At 63.8% G+C, this 6,470-nt stretch overlaps 2 non-coding genes across 2 annotated transcripts; both read right to left on the bottom strand.

Annotated features, from left to right (window-relative positions):
• Positions 1–316: 316 nt before the first annotated feature.
• Positions 317–435, bottom strand: LOC131861690 (5S ribosomal RNA). The gene has a single exon (XR_009360723.1). It is a non-coding gene; the product is annotated as a 5S ribosomal RNA (ribosomal RNA).
• A 5,916-nt stretch (positions 436–6,351) lies between these two features.
• Positions 6,352–6,470, bottom strand: LOC131861618 (5S ribosomal RNA). The gene has a single exon (XR_009360652.1). It is a non-coding gene; the product is annotated as a 5S ribosomal RNA (ribosomal RNA).

The following is a 6,470-nucleotide window of genomic DNA, read 5'->3' as shown; positions in this document are numbered from 1 at the left end:
GGAACCTTAGAGTAAGAAACATCACCGTGCACCTTGGCCAACGTGCGCGACTCGACCGAGCGCGCACTGGCCGAGGTGCACACCGATTTCACCTGGGTGCGCGCGCAGCACCTCGGGCGCACCGGGGTGCGCGCACAACGCCCGGGTTGCACCGTGGCCTGTGTGCTCGGGGCGCCTCGGGTGCGCGCTCGGTGTCGCCCCCCGCGCGCGCGGTAGTGCGGGCAGCGCACCCCGGCCCGGCCCGGCCCCGACGAGAACGCAAACGGGCAAAAGGTTTATTCAAATAGCATTGCGACGCCCGGCGAAAAACTAAAAAAGGGTGCAACACCGGGACTTCCCGGGAGGTCACCCATCCCAGTACTACTCCGGCCCAAGCGCGCTTAACTGCGGAGTTCTGATGGGATCCGGTGCACTAACGCTGGTATGATCGCACCCGTTATGAGCTTGTCGCAGTGTGTACTTAGCAAACCGCGACCCACGTGCGAATCCACCCCGGCCACCCACCCCCGTCGAGGTGCACACCCTCCCTCGCGAAGTGCGCCCCGTTCGCCAAGTGTGAGCCCTGCCCGGGTGCGCGCACCTTGCTAGGGCGTCGGGTGTGCACCCGGCCCGGCCTACGTGCGTGCACCTGGACGGGGCGTCGTGTGCGTGCAGTGTCCCGTCTGCAACGCGGTGCCCACACACCACCTCGGGCGCAACGACCTGCGCTCACATGTGGGCCGAGTGCACCTTGGTGCATGTTCGGGGCGCCTCGGGTGCACGCTCGATCTTGCCCCGGTGCACCAAGGCGCTCGGTTTGCCCCGGGTGCGCACTTGGTGCAAGGTGGGCACCCAAAATAGGGATCAAGCACCAAAACACAAGTTTCGGGATGCAAAATGGGACCCAAGGACCACAAATGCGTTCCAAGACCCATGATGGGTCCACGAGAACAAAAATGTGTTCCGAGACTTAATAAACAAATATTGGGTTTTAGGAGAAGAAACATGCTCTGATGCCCAAAACGAGAATCGACCCCGAAAAGGCCACAGGCCAAAAGTGGGATGCGAGACAAAAAAAAATGGGACCCGAGGACCAAAATTGGGTTCCCAGGTCGAAGACAGGGCAACCGGACAAGAAACGACCTCTAAGGCTCGAAATGAGTCCCGACGACTAAAACTTGACAAGAAGCACCCATCAGGCACCCAACTCGACACCCATGGGATGCCGACCCACCCGGGCTTCCACCTAGCACACCTTGGCACCCACCCACCCTCGCACCCAACCTCGCACCCAACTTAGCACCTTTGAACCCACATTGGCACTCACCCTGACCCTGGCACCTTGGAACCCACATTGGCACTCACCTTGACCCTGGCACCCACCTTTGCACTCACCTTGGGACCCACCCTGGCTCCCACCTCGGCACCCACCCAGACACCCACCTTGGTTCCTTGGCACCCACCTTGGATCCTTGGCACCCACCCCGACACCCACCTTGGCACGCAACTTGGCTACTTGCCACCCACCTTGGCTCCTTGACGCCCACCCCGACAACCACCCCGTGACCTACCCTGGCTAGGGTTGGTGCACACCCACCCTGGTGCCCACCTTGGCACCCACCCCATGACCCACCTTGGCACGCACCTTAGTACCCACCCCGTTACCCACCCTAGGACCCACCCCGTGACCCACCTTGGCCAGGGTGGGTGCCTTGGTGCGCACAACTTGCCTGGGCTGCACACCAGGGCGGGCTCAAGATGGCACCCGCGTTCCGTTTTTTTCACTATCTTTCAAAACGGAAATTTTAAAATCTCGTTTTTTTTTTTTTTTTGCCTTTTCTGGAAATTAGTGAAGGCAGCGCATCAAAGGTGCGCAATGCTGGTGCGAACCCGGGAGCGCTCCGATGTGTGCTCCAAGGTGCGGCGTGCACGAAGTCCGAGCCCGGCTTGCCCCGGGTGCGCACCTCGCGTGCACCTTCGCCGGGGTGAGCACCTTGGCTGGGTTGCGCGCCCTGGTGCGCACCAAGGAGCGCTCTGAAGTGTGCTCCAAGGTGCGGCGTGCACGAAGTCGGAGCTCGGTTTGCCCCGGGTGTGCACCTCGGGTGCGCACCTCGCGTGCACCTTCGCTGCGGTGGGCACCTTGGCTGGGTTGCGCGCCTTGGTGGGCACCATGCAGTGCACGAAGTCGGAGCCCGGTTTGCCCCGGGCGCGCACCTCCGCCAGGGTGGGCACCTTGGTGCGCACAACTTGCCTGGGCTGCGCACCAGGAAGGGCTCAAGATGGCACCCGCGTTCCGTTTTTTTCACTATCTTTCAGAACGGAAATTTTAAAATATCGTTTTTTTTTGCCTTTTCTGGAAATTAGTGAAGGCAGCGCATCAAAGGTGCGCAACGCTGGTGCGAACCTGGGAGCGCTCCGATGTGTGCTCCAAGGTGCGGCGTGCACGAAGTCGGAGCCCGGTTTGCCCCGGGTGCGCCCTGGTGGGCACCATGGTGCGCACCAAGGAGCGCTCCGAAGTGTGCTCCAAGGTGCGGCCTGCACGAAGTCGGAGCCCGGTTTGCCCCGGGCGTGCACCGCGGGTGGGCACCTTGGTGCGCATGCCTTGCCTGGGCTGCGCACCAGGGCGGGCTCAAGATGGCACCCGCGTTCCGTTTTTTTCACTATCTTTCAAAACGGAAATTTTAAAATCTCATTTTTTTTTGCCTTTTCTGGAAATTAGTGAAGGCAGCGCATCAAAGGTGCGCACCTCGCTGCCCACCACGGTGCGCAACGCCGGTGGGCACCCGGGAGTGCTTCGAAGTGTGCTCCAAGGTGCTGCGTGCACGTTGTCGGAGCCCGGTTTGCCCCGGGTGCGCACCTCGCGTGCACCTTCGTCGGGGTGGGCACCTTGGCTGGGTTTGCCCCGGCTGCGCTCCGAAGCGGGGTTATTGGAGCGCCGCCTCTTTTTTTGTCGGAGCGTTTGGTGGGGTTTCTCGCATTGGCTCTTCCCAGGCCCGGTTGCCACCCTGGCGCGCACGAAGTCGGAAGTAGGGTTAATTGCCCGGGTGCGCACCTTTGCCAGGGTGGGCACCTTACCTGGGCTGTGCACCAGGGCGGGCTCAAGATGGCACCCGCGTTCCGTTTTTTTCACTATCTTTCAAAACGGAAATTTTAAAATCTCCTCTTTTTTTTGCCTTTTCTGGAAATTAGTGAAGGCAGCGCATCAAAGGTGCGCACCTCGCTGCCCACCTTGGTGTGCTCTGAGGTGCGCACCCGGGAGCGCTACGAAGTGTGCTCCAAGATGCGGCGTGCACGTTGTCGGAGCCCGGTTTGCCCCGGGTGCGCACCTCGCCTGCACCTTGGCCGGGGTGGGCACCCTGGCTGGGTTTGCCCAGGGTGCGCTCCGAAGCGGGGTTACTGGAGCGCCCCCTCTTTTTTTGTCAGAGCGTTTGGTGGGGTTTCTCGCATTGGCTCTTCCCAGGCCCGGTTGTTGGGTGCGCTCCCACCCTGGCGCGCGCGAAGTTGGAAGTTGGGTTAATTGCCCGGGCGCGCACCTTCGCCAGGGTGGGCACCTTGGTGCGCACACCTTGGCTGGGCTGCGCACCAGGGCGGGCTCAAGATGGCACCAGCATTCCCTTTTTCTCACTATCTTTCAAAACGGAAATTTTAAAATCTCGTTTTCTTTTGCCTTTTATGGAAATTAGTGAAGGCATCGCATCAAAGGTGCGCACCTCGCTGCCCACCTTGGTGTGCTCCGAGGTGCCCACCACGGTGCGCTCCGAGGTGCCCACCACGGTGCGCAACGCCGGTGCGAACCCGGGAGCGCCCCGATGTGTGCTCCAAGGTGCGGCGTGCACGAAGCCGGACCCCGGTTTGCCCCGGGTGCGCACCTCGCGTGCACCTTGGTGCGCACACCTTGGCTGGGTTGCGCGGCCTGGTGGGCACCATGGTGCGCACCAAGGAGCGCTCCGAAGTGTGCTCCAAGGTGCGGCGTGCACGAAGTCCTAGCCCGGTTTGCCCCGGGTGCGCACCTTCGCCGCGGTGGGCACCATGGCGTGCACGAAGTCGGAGCCCGGTTTGCCCCGGGTGCGCACCTCGCGTGCACCTTCGCCGGGGTGGGCACCTCGGCTGGGTTGCGCGCCCTGGTGCGCACCAAGGAGCGCTCCGAAGTGTGCTCCAAGGTGCGGCGTGCACGAAGTCGGAGCCCGGTTTGCCCCGGGTGCGCACCTTCGCCGCGGTGGGCACCCTGGTGCGCACCATGGCGTGCACGAAGTCGGAGCCCGGTTTGCCCCGGGTGCGCACCTCGCGTGCACCTTCGGCGGGGTTGCGCGCCCTGGTGCGCACCAAGGAGCGCTCCGAAGTGTGCTCCAAGGTGCGGCGTGCACGAAGTCGGAGCCCGGTTTGCCCCGGGTGCGCACCTCGCGTGCACCTTCGGCGGGGTTGCGCGCCCTGGTGGGCACCATGGTGCGCACCAAGGAGCGCTCCGAAGTGTGCTCCAAGGTGCGGCGTGCACGAAGTCGGAGCCCGGTTTGCCCCGGGTGCGCACCTCGCGTGCACCTTCGCCGCGGTGGGCACCATGGCGTGCACGAAGTCGGAGCCCGGTTTGCCCCGGGTGCGCACCTCGCGTGCACCTTCGCCGGGGTGGGCACCTCGGCTGGGTTGCGCGCCCTGGTGCGCACCAAGGAGCGCTCCGAAGTGTGCTCCAAGGTGCGGCGTGCACGAAGTCGGAGCCCGGTTTGCCCCGGGTGCGCACCTCGCGTGCACCTTCGCCGCGGTGGGCACCATGGCGTGCACGAAGTCGGAGCCCGGTTTGCCTCGGGTGCGCACCCCGCGTGCACCTTCGCCGGGGTGGGCACCTCGGCTGGGTTGCGCGCCCTGGTGCGCACCAAGGAGCGCTCCGAAGTGTGCTCCAAGGTGCGGCGTGCACGAAGTCGGAGCCCGGTTTGCCCCGGGTGCGCACCTCGCGTGCACCTTCGCCGCGGTGGGCACCTTGGCTGGGTTGGGCACCATTGAGCGCTCCGAAGTGTGCTCCAAGGTGCGCACCATGGCCCTCCAAGGTGCGCAGCATGGCGTGCACGAAGTCGGAGCCCGGTTTGCCCCGGGTGCGCACCTCGCGTGCACCTTCGCCAGGGTGGGCACCTCGGTGCGCACACCTTCTCAATGTTTTCTTGCCTTTTCTGGAAATTGGTGAAGGCAGCGCATCAAAGGTGCGCACCTCGGTGTGCTCCGAGGTGCGAACCCGAGAGCGCTCCGAGGTGCCCACGAAGTCGAAAGTCGGGTTAATTGCATTGTTTTCCCCGGGTGCGCTCCGAGGTGCGCAACATCGGTGCGCACCAAGGAGGGCTCCGAAGTGTGCTCCAAGGTGCGCACGATTCGGAGCTCGGTTTGCCCGGGGTGCGCACACCTTGGCTGGGTTGCGCACCCTTTGTGCGCTCCAAGGTGCGCACGAAGTCGGAGCTCGGTTTGCCCCGGGTGCGCACCTTCGCCAGGGTGCGCACCTTGATGCGCACGCCTTGGCTGGGCTGCGCACCTTGGTGGGCGCCATGGTGCGCACCTTTCGTGCGCTCCAAGGTGCGCACGAAGTCGGAGCTCGGTTTGCCCCGGGTGCGCACCTTGGTGGGCGCCGTGGTGCACTCCGAGGTGCCCAAGATTGGTGCGCAACAAGGAGCGCTCCGAAGTGCGCTCCAAGGTGCGCAGGTGCGCGCGAAGTCGAAAGTTGGGTTAATTGTCCGGTTTGCCTCGGGTGCGCACCTTGCGTGCACCTTCGCCAGGGTGGGCGCCTTGGTGCGCACACCTTGGCTGGGCTGCGCACCCGGGCGCGCACACCTTGGCACCCGCGTTTCCTTCATTTTAAATTTTTTTTTTTTACAATCTCTCAAGTGGGAAATTCTATAATCTCAACTTTTTTTGCCTTTTCAGGAAACTTTTGAATGGAGCGCATCATTGGTGCGCTCCGAAGTGTGCTCCAAGGTGCGCACCTCTGGTGTGCTCCAAAGCTCTCTCCAGCTGCGTGCACCTGCCCCGGCCGCGCACCCGGCCCCGCCCAGCTTCGCTCACCTGTCCCGGGCGTCTGGTGCGGAACCTTAGAGTAAGAAACATCACCGTGCACCTTGGCCAACGTGCGCGACTCGACCGAGCGCGCACTGGCCGAGGTGCACACCGATTTCACCTGGGTGCGCGCGCAGCACCTCGGGCGCACCGGGGTGCGCGCACAACGCCCGGGTTGCACCGTGGCCTGTGTGCTCGGGGCGCCTCGGGTGCGCGCTCGGTGTCGCCCCCCGCGCGCGCGGTAGTGCGGGCAGCGCACCCCGGCCCGGCCCGGCCCCGACGAGAACGCAAACGGGCAAAAGGTTTATTCAAATAGCATTGCGACGCCCGGCGAAAAACTAAGAAAGGGTGCAACACCGGGACTTCCCGGGAGGTCACCCATCCTAGTACTACTCCGGCCCAAGCGCGCTTAACTGCGGAGTTCTGATGGGATCCGGTGCACTAACGCTGGTATGATCGCACCC

The sequence above is a fragment of the Cryptomeria japonica genome, unplaced genomic scaffold, assembly GCF_030272615.1.
Source record: "Cryptomeria japonica unplaced genomic scaffold, Sugi_1.0 HiC_scaffold_32, whole genome shotgun sequence".
Lineage (NCBI taxonomy): Eukaryota > Viridiplantae > Streptophyta > Pinopsida > Cupressales > Cupressaceae > Cryptomeria > Cryptomeria japonica.
Note: the sequence above shows the minus strand (reverse complement) of the source record. Positions and strands in the feature narration are given on the sequence as shown.